Source organism: Hemiscyllium ocellatum, chromosome 5 (assembly GCF_020745735.1).
Source record: "Hemiscyllium ocellatum isolate sHemOce1 chromosome 5, sHemOce1.pat.X.cur, whole genome shotgun sequence".
Classification (NCBI taxonomy): domain Eukaryota; kingdom Metazoa; phylum Chordata; class Chondrichthyes; order Orectolobiformes; family Hemiscylliidae; genus Hemiscyllium; species Hemiscyllium ocellatum.
Window position 1 is genome coordinate 9,539,667 of NC_083405.1, and position 13,789 is coordinate 9,553,455.

A 13,789-nucleotide genomic window follows, 5' to 3' on the forward strand; every position below is an offset into this window, starting at 1 on the left:
CGGCCCATTTCCCCAACTGATTAAGGTCCAGCTGCAATTTCTGATAATATTCCTCACTGATCATGCTCCCACTTACTTTAGTATCATCTGCAAACTTATTAATCATGCCTTGTACATTCTCAACCAAATCATAGATACCAAACTGCAATGGACCCAGCCTCCGGTCTGACAGACATCCTTCCACTAAACCCTCTGCTTCCTACCATCAAGCCAACTGTGTATCCAATTGGACAGTTTCCACACATTCTACGTGTTGTAACCTTCCTGAGCAGCCTGCCATGTGGAAACTTATCAAACCTCATCAAAGGACTTTAAGAAATTTGGGAAGCATGATCTCCCAAACACAAGTCTATGCTGACTGCTCCGAATCAAACCCTGTGTAAGTAATGGGTGCAGTCAATGGCATGCTGTCCTTCATTGTAAGATGATTCGAGTACATAAGTAAAGCCATCTTTCAGCTGTTGTAGAACCTTGCTGAGAGAGCATTTGAGGCATTCTGTACAGATTTGATCTCCTTTGTAAGGAATGGTTCCCGTACCACAGACACGGATGATGGTAACATGCAGATAGAGTGAAGAAACTGAGTGTTTAACCTGTAGAGTGTGAGAGACGAAAAAATGGTGATGCTGAAACATGAGGAGTGGCAGGGGTCTCTTATTTCTAAAACAGAAATTCCATACTTTACCCAGGAGTTATTGGTTTGATTTATTGTCACGTGTACCTCAATACAGGGAAACACTTTATTTATGAGCAGTGGAAACAGATCATAGTAAACATGGCCAGACAGATCGTAGGTTAGAAATAGACTTGGACAGAGTAAGGCATACAGGTTACACTGAACAGGACGTGCACTAGACAAGATCAACATGAACAAGATCAGCATCATTTGAACTTAGAGAGTCCATTCATCAGTCTAGCGTGACTTTCCTAATAGTTTAATGCCTAAATTAACTCTCCCCACGTTATTGTACAGTCGACGTGTGAACCCGTACTGAACGTCATGTTACTCACAATCCCCAACAGCAGCCACAATACCTTCCATCTGAAACAGGTAGCCATTCCCACCAGCTTCCACCCTACATAGAGAACACCAGGCTGGCTTCTCGGAGATGAAAGGTGCCTTCTTGTGACTTCACACAAGACATATGGCTTCCCTGCTCACCACTAGAAAACAGCGTTAAAGTCCCACGTGTATATCATGACAGACGGAGCTACGAGAAACAACGTGGAGCAGTCTGTCTGTGCAGCCTCTGCTCCACTTGTTCATCATGTTAGAGCATCAGTTAGGAGACAATGAGGACTGCCGATGCTGAAGATCGGAGTAGACAGTGGTTTGCTGGAAAAGCACAGCAGGAGAATCGATGTTTCGAGCATAAGCCGTTCGTCAGGAATCAGCATCAATTACCTCATTCTGCCCCTGTGTAAGTGCATTGAGATGGGAATGGCCTCCTACTGTTCCTGTATAAGTGACTCAAGGGACTGACTGGCTTCCTCCCTGTCCGATTGGACAGGGCCAAGGGCTTCACTGGTTATCCCTGGTTCCTGTATGACAGCTCGATGTGCTGACTAGTGTGATGATGCTGCACCTTTAAGAGGTTATTTTGTTCTGGTTTCTTTTAAGAGAGAGATTGAATGACCGTTACCAAGCTGGCTAGTTAGGACCACTTGAGTAAACAACTAGTGAGGCCTTAGGTTTATTTTAATGCAGATGGAATGGGTATGGTCAGCTCTCACAGATTAGGATTTCTGCGTTTTGGTTCCTCAGTAACATCAGAAATTATTGGGGTCTCCACTGAGTTGAAAGCTTTAGTGAATGTCTCCTGGCAGCTATTCTCTATGAATTTTCTCTTGGTGCTGTTTTTAAATCGTAAATTGTAGAAATGTTTGTGTCATTCAATGTCTGAATATTCCTTTTTTTCCAAGGGCTGTGTTCATGTGATTTTCCAGTATTGGAACAGTTCATTAGTAACAGTTTCTAGATCTATTATTCTGTTGACTTGTCCAATATAATTACGTTATTCTAAATTGCTCTTTTTGGTTTTTTTAAATCTATTGTGTTTAAGTAAATGGTGTTATGCTTCATACGGAGTTGTTTGACCAGTCACATTGCACCTGGAACAGACACTTTACATTTTCTTTAAAATAAGAAAACATTAGAGTCTAGACTACCGCCTTCAAATATTGTCGAGGGGTTCTGGTGTGGCCCATCACCCTAGAATCCTTCTCCTCCTGAGTAATATGCTGGAGGCACTGAATGGGCTGTCCCTGTTCTTCTCCAATAGTGTCAATGGGCTGAACGACTTCCTCATATTCCTGTGAAACCAGTGTGAGGTGCGGAATGATCTCTTATTTTGCTGTGGCAATGTGCAGTGTCAGACAGTCCTTTATATGAATGTTACGGACTCTTTAAAAGCACAAGCCTCAATGGAGTCCATGTCTTGCTGCACATGGACACAGTCCAGTTCAGAAGCTGACGGGGGCGTCAAATTATTCTGAACATTGTGGAATCCTCAGTGACCATCGCCACTTCAGATCTTATGGTGGGGAGGGCCGGGGTGGGGAGACTTTGATGAAGCAGCTGAAGATGTTTGTGAAGAGGAAGCTACCCTGAGGATCTCCCACAGAGGTGACCCAGGACTGAGATGATGCGCACCTTCCTTTGTGCCATGTTTGACCCCAAACACTAGAGAGTTTTCTCTGACTCGCATTATGTCCAGTTTTGTTAAGCTCCTTGATGTCAACAGAAGCCTTGATATCTGGGCCAGTCATTTTTATCTGACCCCTTGTGTCAACCTCTTTTGTTCATATCAATAGGCCATGGTATAGGCGCAGCAAGGGTTTTCTTCAAACAGGTGGCAGTGAATGTCAGAATTTCTCTTCTCAACAGTGTTCGGGGAGCTCGATGACTGAAAGTATTTGAAGAGGAGGTAGATGGATATTGACCTGTCAGAGAGGTGAGGGCTGTGAGGAATTGGGTATAAAAGAGGATTTGAGACCAAGAGCAGATCAGTCACGATCTTAGTGAAAGGCAAGGCAGGTTTGGGGAGTGAACGACCTGCCCCTGTTTCAGATGTTCTCACATTCTGTTATTGGAAAGTTAGTGGCTGATATTTTCATGAATGTTCTGTTCTTGAATGTAGCAGGCAGGGAGACCGGAGGATTTTGTGAGCCATCCCTAGGTGAGGTATGGGGGCGGTATTCTCAGTGAATTTGGGTCTACAACATGACCAACAAATGGAGCACAAGTTTCAGAGAGGGGAAGCCGTGTGAAGAGAGATGAGGGGCCTCTTTCATACCCAGCCTGGGTTTTACAATTACATTTCCCAAATCACCTCAAAGCATGTGGGACAGTCTTGAAGGGCCGAATGATCTCCTCTGTTTCTATAGAAGTAAGTAGCCTCTAAATGCTCCTGCCTAACAAGTTTAATGGGCTGAATGGAACACAGGAACATGGGATTGAGGGACAGGAGTGAGTCATTAGATACGTTGAACCTTCTCCACCAGGCACTAAGATTGTGGCTGATCAGGGTGTGGTCTCAGCTCCAACTTCCTGTCTGCGTCCCAATTATCCATGACTCAGTTCTCCGTCGAATATTTCACTAACGCTACTTTCAATCAATGTGAACATCGAGGCACAATAAACTTCCAGTGAAGAGGATTCTGATTTGAAAGGTACTTTAAGAATTATTCGTCATTCCTCTTATACAATCAGAGAGTCATGCAGAACGTAAACAGACCCTTTAGTTCAATCTGTTCACTCCGATCAGATATCATATCTGATCCAGTCCCATCTGCTAGCATTTGGCCAATATCACTCCTCTTTCAGATATTTTTTAAATGTGTGATTGCAACTGCGTTCAGCAATTCCTCTGACAGCATTTTATGTATACACACCACTCTCTGTGCGAAACATTTAACTTCAGGTCCCTTCTAAATCATTCGTCCTCTCCCCTTTAACCTATGTTCTCTTGTTCTGGGCTCCCCTACCCTGGGGAGCAGAACATGGCTGTTCAGAATAACACTGCAGGGGGAAACACCTCAAACTAATCAACTTCTCCTTGAAGCTCAAACCTCCAGTCCTGGGACATCTGCATAAATCTTTTCTGCAGACAATCGAGTTGTACGCAGTATTCTTAAAGTGGCCTCACCAACATCCTGTACAGATGCAACATGCCACCACAACTCCAGTACTCAATGCTCTGACTGATTAAAGCAAATGTGTAAAATGTGTTCTGTACCGCACTGTCTGCATTCGACTCCACTTTCAAGGAACAGTGTACCTGCAGCCCTATGTCCATTTGTTTCTCAACACTCACCAGGCCCTTACCATTAAGTGTATAATTTCAGCCCTGATTTGCCTTCCCAAAATGCGTAACCTCGTATTTATCTAAATTAAACTTCATCTGTCACTCCTTGACCCTTTGTCCCATCTATTTGTTGTATTGTTCTACTCTGAATTAATCTACTGCACCACCTTTCTGATGTCGTCTGAAAAACTTACTAACTATGGCCCCAATGTTCACATCTAAATCCTTTACATAAATGATGAAATGTTTTGTGAACTCAGTCCTGATTCTTACAGCACACTGCTGCTCACAAGCCTCCAGTCTGAAAAATACCCCTCTTCCTTCAAGCCAATTGTGACTAGGTTCACCTGTATCATATGTGACAGAAACTTACTAATCTGTCGACCAATCAGAATGGTATGTATACCTTTCTGAGGTCCATATAGACAATGTCTACAAACTGCCTTCATCAATCTTCTTTGCCACCTCTTCATAAAACTCAACTAAATTAATGAGACATGATTTCCCATGCAGAAAGCCATCAGTCCTTGCCTTCCTAAATGTACGTAAATGCTATCCCTCAGAATTCCCTCCAACAACTCACCCACCACCGACATCAGGCTCACTGGTCCCTTTTCTAGTCTCACTCCTGGACTGCTCTCAACAAATGTTAAATGTAACCAGGTCGGTGATATGTCGGTGATACTGATCTCAGACTGGGTCAGGATCAGTTTTAGGAACAAGTCAGCCTAGTTTCTTTAATCTGCTAAAACAACACATCTGCTCAAATAGCACGTTTATGATCCAGAGCAATGTTACTCCAACTATGATGGAAAGATGAATGGCAAAGTGTTTGGATATTGCAAATAAAGATTCGATATTTCCCATTCTAAAGCACACACACACACACACACACACACACACAATAAACACAATCTCTGCAATTTCACGTTGACAGAACCTTGTCCAAATATTAGTGTAACTAATGACAAAAGGAAAAATTGCGAGATTGTCCAAAATGTGATTCTGCTTCTGAAGATATTCTACTCACACAGCTGCTAGCAAGGGGATTTTATCCTGGGAGAGTTGGATTTGGCTGAATTCCCTTTGCATTAGGCTGGCAGGAGGTTCCAGGTGAGCACAGTGGCTCAGTAGTTCGCACTGTTCCATCACAGCATCAGGGACATGAGTTCAATTCCAGTCTCGGGCGACTATCTGCGTGGAGTTTGGAACTTCTCTCCTTGTCTGTGTGAGCTTCTGATGGGTGCTTCCGTTTCCTCCCACAGCCCAAAGCTGTATAATTCAAGTGGATTGGTCAAATAGTCCATAGTGTTCAGCCATTTCTACTTTAGGTGCACGAGTCAGTGGTAACTGTAAGGGCATGGGAAGGTTACTCTTTGGAAGGGTTAGTATGGACTTGTTGTGTCGAAGGGCTTGTTTCCACACTGCAGGGATACTATAAAAATAAGAATGGTAACAATGACAGCAGAGTTTTGTTTTAGCTCGTACACGTTACTGTGATGAGGAATAATGAAGGAGAGAGAGTGCAATGGGCCGTTTCTTCTCGGGCAGATGACATTTCCTCCCTCTCTGAGTTGAATCGCACAATAATGTCAGTCTCTCCCAAACTGGACCATGTGAGGTCTCCTTGTACATTGTCCAAACTATGTCTCCATCACATTCCCTGTTCCATGTCGGTGCATCATTGCTGCTGTCATACACAGAGCCATACCCTGAGCAGAAAATGGTCTCGGTCGATTTGAAAATATGTTTATATGTCCCTGCGTCATTAAAATATAAAATGTTTAATGCAATCAGAATACGTAGAACATAGAACAGTCCAGCACAGAACAGGCCCTTCAGCCCACGATGTTGTGCCGACCATTAATCCTCATGTATGCACCCTCAAATTTCTGTGACCATATGCATATCCAGCAGTCTCTTAAATGTCCCCAATGACCTTGCTTCCACAACTGCTGCTGGCAACGCATTCCATGCTCTCACAACTCTCTGTGTAAAGAACCCGCCTCTGACATCCCCTCTATACTTTCCTCCAACCAGCTTAAAACTATGACCCCTCGTGTTAGCCATTTTTGCCCTGGGAAATAGTCTCTGGCAATCAACTCTATCTATGTCTCTCATTATCTTGTATACCTCAATTAGGTCCCCTCTCCTCCTCCTTTTCTCCAATGAAAAAAGTCCGAGCTCAGTCAACCTCTCCTCATAAGATAAGCCCTCCAGTCCAGGCAGCATCCTGGTAAACCTCCTCTGAAACCTCTCCAAAGCATCCTCATCTTTCCTATAATAGGGCGACCAGAACTGGAGGCAGTATTCCAAGTGCGTTCGAACCAAAGTTTTATACAGCTGCAACAAGATCTCACAATTCTTAAACTCAATCCCCTGTTAATGAAAGCCAAAACACTATATGCTTTCTTAACAACCCTAGCCACTTGGGTGGCCAGTTTAAGAGATCTATGTACCTGCACACAAAGATCTCTCTGTTCCTTCACACTGCCAAGAATCCTATCCTTAATACTGTACTCAGCTTTCAAATTCGACCTTCCAAAATGCATCACTTCATATTTATCCAGGTTGAACTCCATCTGCCACCTGTCAGCCCATCTCTGCATCCTGTCAATGTCCCGTTGCAGCCTACAACAGCCCTCTATACTGTCAACGACACCTCCAACCTTTGTGTCATCTGCAAACTTGCTGACTCATTCTTCAATCCCCTCATCCAAGTCATTAAAAAAATTACAAAGAGTAGAGGCCCAAGGACAGAGCTCTGTGGAACACCACTCACCACTGACTTCCAGGCAGAATATTTTCCTTCCAATACCACTCGCTGTCTTCTGTTGGCCAGCCAATTCTGTATCCAAACAGCTAACACAGATACCTATGTTAAAATGAATGTTTTGTTTAAAATACAGAAATTGCTGGAAAAGCTCGGCAGGTCTGTCAGCATCCAGATGCCTTTTACATGATGGAGTTGTACCAGCCTCCACCACTTCCTCTGGCAGCTCATTCCACACACACACCATCCTCTGTGTGAAAAGGTGCCCCTTAGGCCTCTTCAAAATCTTTCCCCTCTCACTTTCCACCAATGTCCTCTAGTTTTGGATGCCCCTAACCTGGGGAAAAACCTTGACTACAAACCCTATCCATGACCGTTCTGATTTTCTAAACCTTTCCTGCTGCGAAATGTGACTCCAATCAACACGAATGGCTGTACTTTCAATAATCCCGGGCCGAAATGCTGACATTCAACACCGACACCTGATCTTTCTCCATCAAGTCACAATTCTAAAACCAGTTTAATCAGTTTGTTCAGATATATTAGGAGACCCTTCTGTGGGATTTACACCTAGACCTTTGTGCCCAGAGGTAGGGACACGAGCACCACTCGGCAATACCCATAAAGCTGTAACATTGTTCTCCTGTGTGTTTGTCCATAAGCCTGTTATGACATGCTGTGACATACCTCTGCAACAGGCAGGACATGAATCCACACCTTCTGGTCCAGAGCTAGGAACACTACCAAACAATTTCAGGAATTAGAATCAAACCCAGAGCCATGACTCAGAGGCAGGGACACTACCCACTACACTACTATACCCAGATTTTGGGTCACATTTTAAGGGGCAGCATTCAGCTCGGTGTGGATTTATTATAATCAGGTTACCATTACTGAGCTACACAAACATTTTGTTTTGTTAAACAAGTGCAAGATCGAAATTAACTATGACCATCTTTAATCGCGATTATCTGTAGTCTGCAATATTAGGGAAAGGAATCCTGCAGACATACTCTGCCCAGTGAAGGGTCTCAAATAGATATTTATTACTGAACACCAGACACGGAGAAAGACCATAATTTCTAGTCCCAAAACACCGACCAGTAGAACCCAACTCTCACGTGTGTCTGCCCTCTGCCTAAAACCATGAAATGATACCAGGCCACTGATCATTGGCTAGCCTCTCCTCCCCACTGACTGTGTCTGCAATCCGTCCCTCCTCCCCCTAACCACACAAGGCAAACCAAGCTCAGGGTCTTTGTGAAAATCAAGGCCGGAGTGTGCAGGCCTCCTGGAGGGGGGGGGGGCATTTTAAAAGTAAACGGGGAAGGTGAGAAGGTGGGAATATCTCTCACTGGCCGAGGCGTGGCAGATGCAGTTTAGTTTGGATTAATGCGAGGTATTGGATTTGGTAAATCAAACAAGAGTAGGACTTATACAATTAAACGTATAAGGCAGTGTTGTAGAACAGAGACCGCGGCAATCAGGTATAATTCTTTAAAAGTTGCATCTTATATATGCTTCAATGGTCAGACCTTTGAGTATTGGAATTGGGACGTCATGTTGTGGTTGTACAGGACATTGGTGTGACCTCTTCTGGAATACTGTGTCCAGTCTGGACATCCTGCCCACTCATTCCATAGGCACACCACCCTCTGGATATAAAAGCTGACCCTTAGGTCACTTTTAAATGTTTCCCCCTCTTACCTTACAACTATGTCCTCTAGTTTTGGTCTCCACTACCCCCTTATAAAATACATTGACTATTCACTTTGATATTATTGATCTTGGTATTATTAAGCTGGAGAGGGTTCAGAAGAGTTTAACCTGGATGTTGCTGGAAATGGAGGGATTGATCTATAAGGAGAGGCTGAATAGGCTGGGACATTTTTCACTGGACAGTATGAGATGGAGGGGTAACTGCAGAGATTTATAAAATACTGTGGAGTACAGATAAGTTGAAGGGCTGATGTCTTTACCCTAGAGTTGGGGATTCAAACCTGAGGGATATTTTAAAGTTGAGGATAAAAGATTCGCAAAAGTCAGGAGAGGTAATTATTTTAGACAGAAGCTGGCTTGTGTGTGGAATGAACTTGCAGATCAAGTGGTGAAAACAGGGACAGTTACAACGTTTAAAGGACATTTAGATCAGTACATGGATAAGACATCAGTTTGGATGGTGCTGTGAGCAGCTGCCCTCTCCCTCCCCCTCTCTGAATGGATCCCTGTTGGTTTTCACCCTCAGCCAATGTCATGCAGTGGCGTGTGGAGGCCAGCAGAGGGTGGCATTGCATCATTTTCAGCACCACAGAGACTTCCAGACCTGCCCCACACAGATACACACAGATACACACACAGCAATTGTTAGGACACAACATTGAGCTCATCTGGTAATTTAAACTAAACATAAATAAATGCTCAATTCACCTCATAAACTGTTAAAATATGAGTGAGGGAGAACTCCCAAATTCCACTGTTTAAATCAGAACATGTAGTTTTTAACACTGAACGTGAACTGAAAGAGACCCTCTATCTCTTAACTGCTTATAACCCGACTCCAGCTCTACGGCAATATACTGTTTCTGGGTCTGCCATCCTCTCATATCACAGGTACTTCTCAGCTCTCAGTTCAGAGCAGCAGTCACTCTCTCTTAAAGGTACAGTACACACTTTCACCTTCATCATTTTATACCCTGATGAATATAGATAAGTGGAACCTATCAGGATTTCTCTTGCTCTGTGGTTTGTCAATATTTCATCTACTCTGTCTCGTATATGTCAGGACTTTTGTTGCTCCATTGACAGCATGTCATTATTCGACTCTGTCCGTGGGAATATATCAGAATTTCACTTGCTCACACTCCTGTGTGTGGGGCAGGATTTCAGTTGTTTCATGGGGACTGTGACACTATGACAATCTTAATGTTTGTAAATGGTACCAAACCTGCAAGAATTGTAAAGTATATGGAGGACAGTGTGGAACTCAAACAGGACAGTGACACGCTGGTAGACGGGGATCAACGCAGGGCAGTGTGAGGTGATACACTTTGGTATGAAAGATAAAGAAAGACAGTTTAAAACAGGCTGTACCATTATAAAGGGGCTGCAGGAACAGAGAGCGCTGCGTGTATATGAGCACAGATTGTTGAAGATATCAGGACAGTGGGGAGAGCAGTAACTCTCACAGATGAGTTTCAGCATCTGAGGTGTAGGAGGGAGTCTCCGTGCTCTCTTCCTGGGAGGTGGTGGTGATGATGTGTTGTGAGCCCACCCTCCTGCCCCCCGAGACCGTGGGGATTCCATTTGTACCAGCTCGGCACAGAAGGGAGATGGCATCAGGGCCACGGCTTCTAAGTTGTGCCGGGGGGAAACGGAGCTGCCAGTGGGTTTAAAGTGAGAATTGCCCCTCACTGAACATTGCTCCTTACTCGGTCGGTGTGACGTAGATGGTTCAGAATCTCCACACGAGGCGTCCCGGTCCTCTCCGGCTCCTACCAGGGTCCTCCCCACATGGCGGGGGGAGGGGGTGAGGGAACGGATATCGGGCACTCCACCACCCGGCTTGGCCCTTTCTGTCCTATTCCAGGCTGTTTCTCCTGAAATGGGAGAAAGGTAGGGAGGGATGGTGGGGGTGGGTGGCCCTGCTGTTAGTGCTGGTGCAGGTGAAGATAATGGCTAATCGTGAGGTTTTCAGAGGGAGTCTGTCGGCAGTGTTGTATCCATGCAGTGTAATTGATGTGGGGGGTAAAGTGGACGGGTGACAGAGAGAGAGAGAGAGAGAGAGAGAGAGAGAGAGAGAAGGTGCTGCATGTGGCAGAGACAGTGTTGGATCATTAGCCTTATTCGGGGATCGGTGCTATGACAGATATACCGTGAGTGTGAGGGAGCACAGAGAATACAGTGACCCTTATCCTGACAGAGCGGGGAAGGTTATTGATGCGTGTCCTGTATTGCTGGACAATTCCTCAGACCCCAGATACTGCACTGAGCTGGGTGGAGAGCACAGACCATGCTCGGTGGGTCTGGTGAAGTGGCTCCCTCTGGGAAGAGAATGGTCCCCCTCTGTACTAGCCCATCCACCAGGACCGCCGTGCCCCTGTCGACAAACTGTGGTGTAATTGCCCCTGATCTGCCATGCTGAGGGTAAACTGTACAGGGCAGCTCCAAGCTGAGAAAGGTCAGCCGTGTGCCCATTGGCCTTTTAAAGATAGCACCAGTGCCAGGGATCACGGAATATCCAGGGGCACCCGGGCGACTGTGAGTCCCTCCAGCCATGATGGGTGGGGGAATCGGGCTGGTACTGAATGACAGGAACACCATGGTGGGAGTGGGTGTGGGGGTGGGGTGGGGGGTCGTCAATGAGTTGTGTTAGATAAGATAGCACCAGGAATCTAGCTTGCCCTCGTACAGATAATCTCTCTGTCACACTCAGTGACAATGACACCGAGGCAAATTATTGTTAGAATCAGCTCAGTGAGTCAGAGATTCTGTTGAAACTACTCCCATTTACAAAGCTGTAGAACAAATGCTCATCCAAAACTCTCCAACATTTCACCTCACACCAATCTCCCTTTTTCCCATCTTTCCTGGGAAGACTGGCTCATGTTACAGGATGTTATCGAAGTGTCTAGGTTTCAGCATTCTGAAACCAGGGAACACATCCGTCCATGACACTGTCTCTCAGTCTCCCCCTCTCTGTCTATACCCCAAACCCCTCCCATGTGGTGATATTTAAACTGATTCCCCCGCCATCTCTCCCTGTCAGTGATGTTCACACCCACAGCACCCCCTTGTCATGGCACAATGGAGAAATGGAGCTGGAAATGGGTGTGAGCTGTACGTCCTGTCACTTCCAGCATGGGCTGCAAGTTTCCCCACACTGGGCAGGGATCTAACACAGTGTGACTGAGCAATGTACTGGGGTGGGGTACACAGTCCTACATGCTGGGAGTGTCACTGCTCCTGGATTATAGATCAATGCACTGGAGTGGTGTACACAGTCCTACATGCTGGGAGGGTAACTGCTCCTGGGTTACAGATCAATGCACTGGGGTGGGGTACACAGTCCTACATGCTGGGAGGGTAACTGCTCCTGGGTTACAGATCAATGCACTGGTGTGTTGTACACAGCCCTACATGCTGTGAGGGTAACCGCTCCTGGGTTACAGATTAATTCACGGGTGAACACTGCACAGGTCTCTGTGCTGGTCAGACTGTCTGGTTGAGGTTTATAGATAATACAATGATGTGGTTAGTGCAGCTCCACGGGCTGGATGGATATGTAACCTGTGCACAGTACATCATTATGGTGGGGTGGATAGGGGGAAAGGTGATGGACAGGTCACGGAGCTCCCCGGAAAGTTCTGTCCCTGACATTCTATAACTGACATTCCCCGGAACGTTCTGTCCCTGACGTTGTTTGTTTGTGAACGGCCGGACGTCAGTGAATTGAACAAACGGTAAGATCCCGAGGGAAGAGATCCCGTTCCAGGGAGAAGGAGACACTGTTCCGAAGGCCCCTCAGGCAGTTAAAGGGGGGAATACGTTTTCCCTGCGTTTACATTTCTTCACGACACAGGATCGACCACAATTTAGACCAAAATACAGGAAATTCCCAAACTCCGTCTGTCTTCAGGAAACTGGGAGAGAATCCTTCAGGACAGCAACGTTTCCACCCTCCATATTAGGAACTGGGAAGGAGTGACCTGTGTCTGCTCTCGAGTCTGGGAATGTTCAAGAAACCATCTGTCCTTATGGATGTGTCACTGTGTTTGGGGAGGGAGGGTTTCTTGTGGTTTATGTCACATTTTTATCAGTAATTCCGAACTTCCCATTTGTTATTCCAGCTCCAATTATTTTAATAAATCCCTGAATACATGGACACATTTGAAAATCTCACTGGGTCCCCGATCAAACGGGTCCCTTTGCCTCCAGGCTGATGGATAATGGGTTTGTTTTCCTTCCTCACAGTTAACGTAGTGACCATCTACGTCCTGCTTTATAAAGATTGTGGATTGTCTCCATGTGTCAGACGTTACCTGGGGGCCATGGCAGCGGCGGATCTCCTGGTCATTATCCTCGACCTGATCCTGAGACACATTCCCATTGTTTATTGGGAACAGTTTTATTTCCTGGTGTACTCCGTCCCCGTGTGTAATATCCACGCCGTCCTGCTTTATGCAGCCACTGACTGCTCTGTCTGGTTCACCGTCACTTTCACCTTTGATCGGTTTGTGGCCATTTGTTGCCAGAAGCTGAAAAGTAAATATTGCAGTGAGAAAACAGCGGCTGTGGTTCTGGGAGCAGTGACTGTGCTGAGCTGTTTAAAGAACATTTCCTGGTATTTTATGCTCACGGCTCGGTATTGGCTGGGGAACGCCCCCTGGTTTTGTGATGTAACACTCGCTGTTCTATCCTCCAGTATCTGGGTCACAATCGAGTTCCTCCACCACATTCTAACCCCGGGTGTCCCATTTCTCCTGATTCTGCTGCTCAATGTTCTCACCGTCAGACACATTTTAGTGACCAGCAGAGCCCGCAGGAGACTCCGCGCTCACACCAATGGGGACGCTCAGTCTGACACAGAAATGAGAAACCGAAAAAAATCCATCATTTTACTGTTTGTGATCTCGGCCAATTTCATCCTGTTATGGTCAACGTTAATGCTGTATTTGATATGGAGACGGATGTATTGGATTGTGGATACCTC

General features: G+C 45.6%; 1 long non-coding RNA gene across 2 annotated transcripts; it reads right to left on the minus strand.

The window, feature by feature from the left end:
- Positions 1-690: 690 nt before the first annotated feature.
- LOC132815619 (uncharacterized) lies at positions 691-13,457 on the minus strand. 2 transcript variants are annotated; one of them, XR_009644679.1, is made up of 3 exons: positions 13,119-13,457; positions 7,090-7,155; positions 691-6,067 (listed from the first exon to the last, which is right to left on the minus strand). It is a non-coding gene; the product is annotated as an uncharacterized LOC132815619 (long non-coding RNA). The 2 variants fall into 2 exon arrangements; XR_009644680.1 differs by lacking the exon at positions 13,119-13,457 and having other exon boundaries at positions 7,090-7,178.
- Positions 13,458-13,789: the final 332 nt, after the last annotated feature.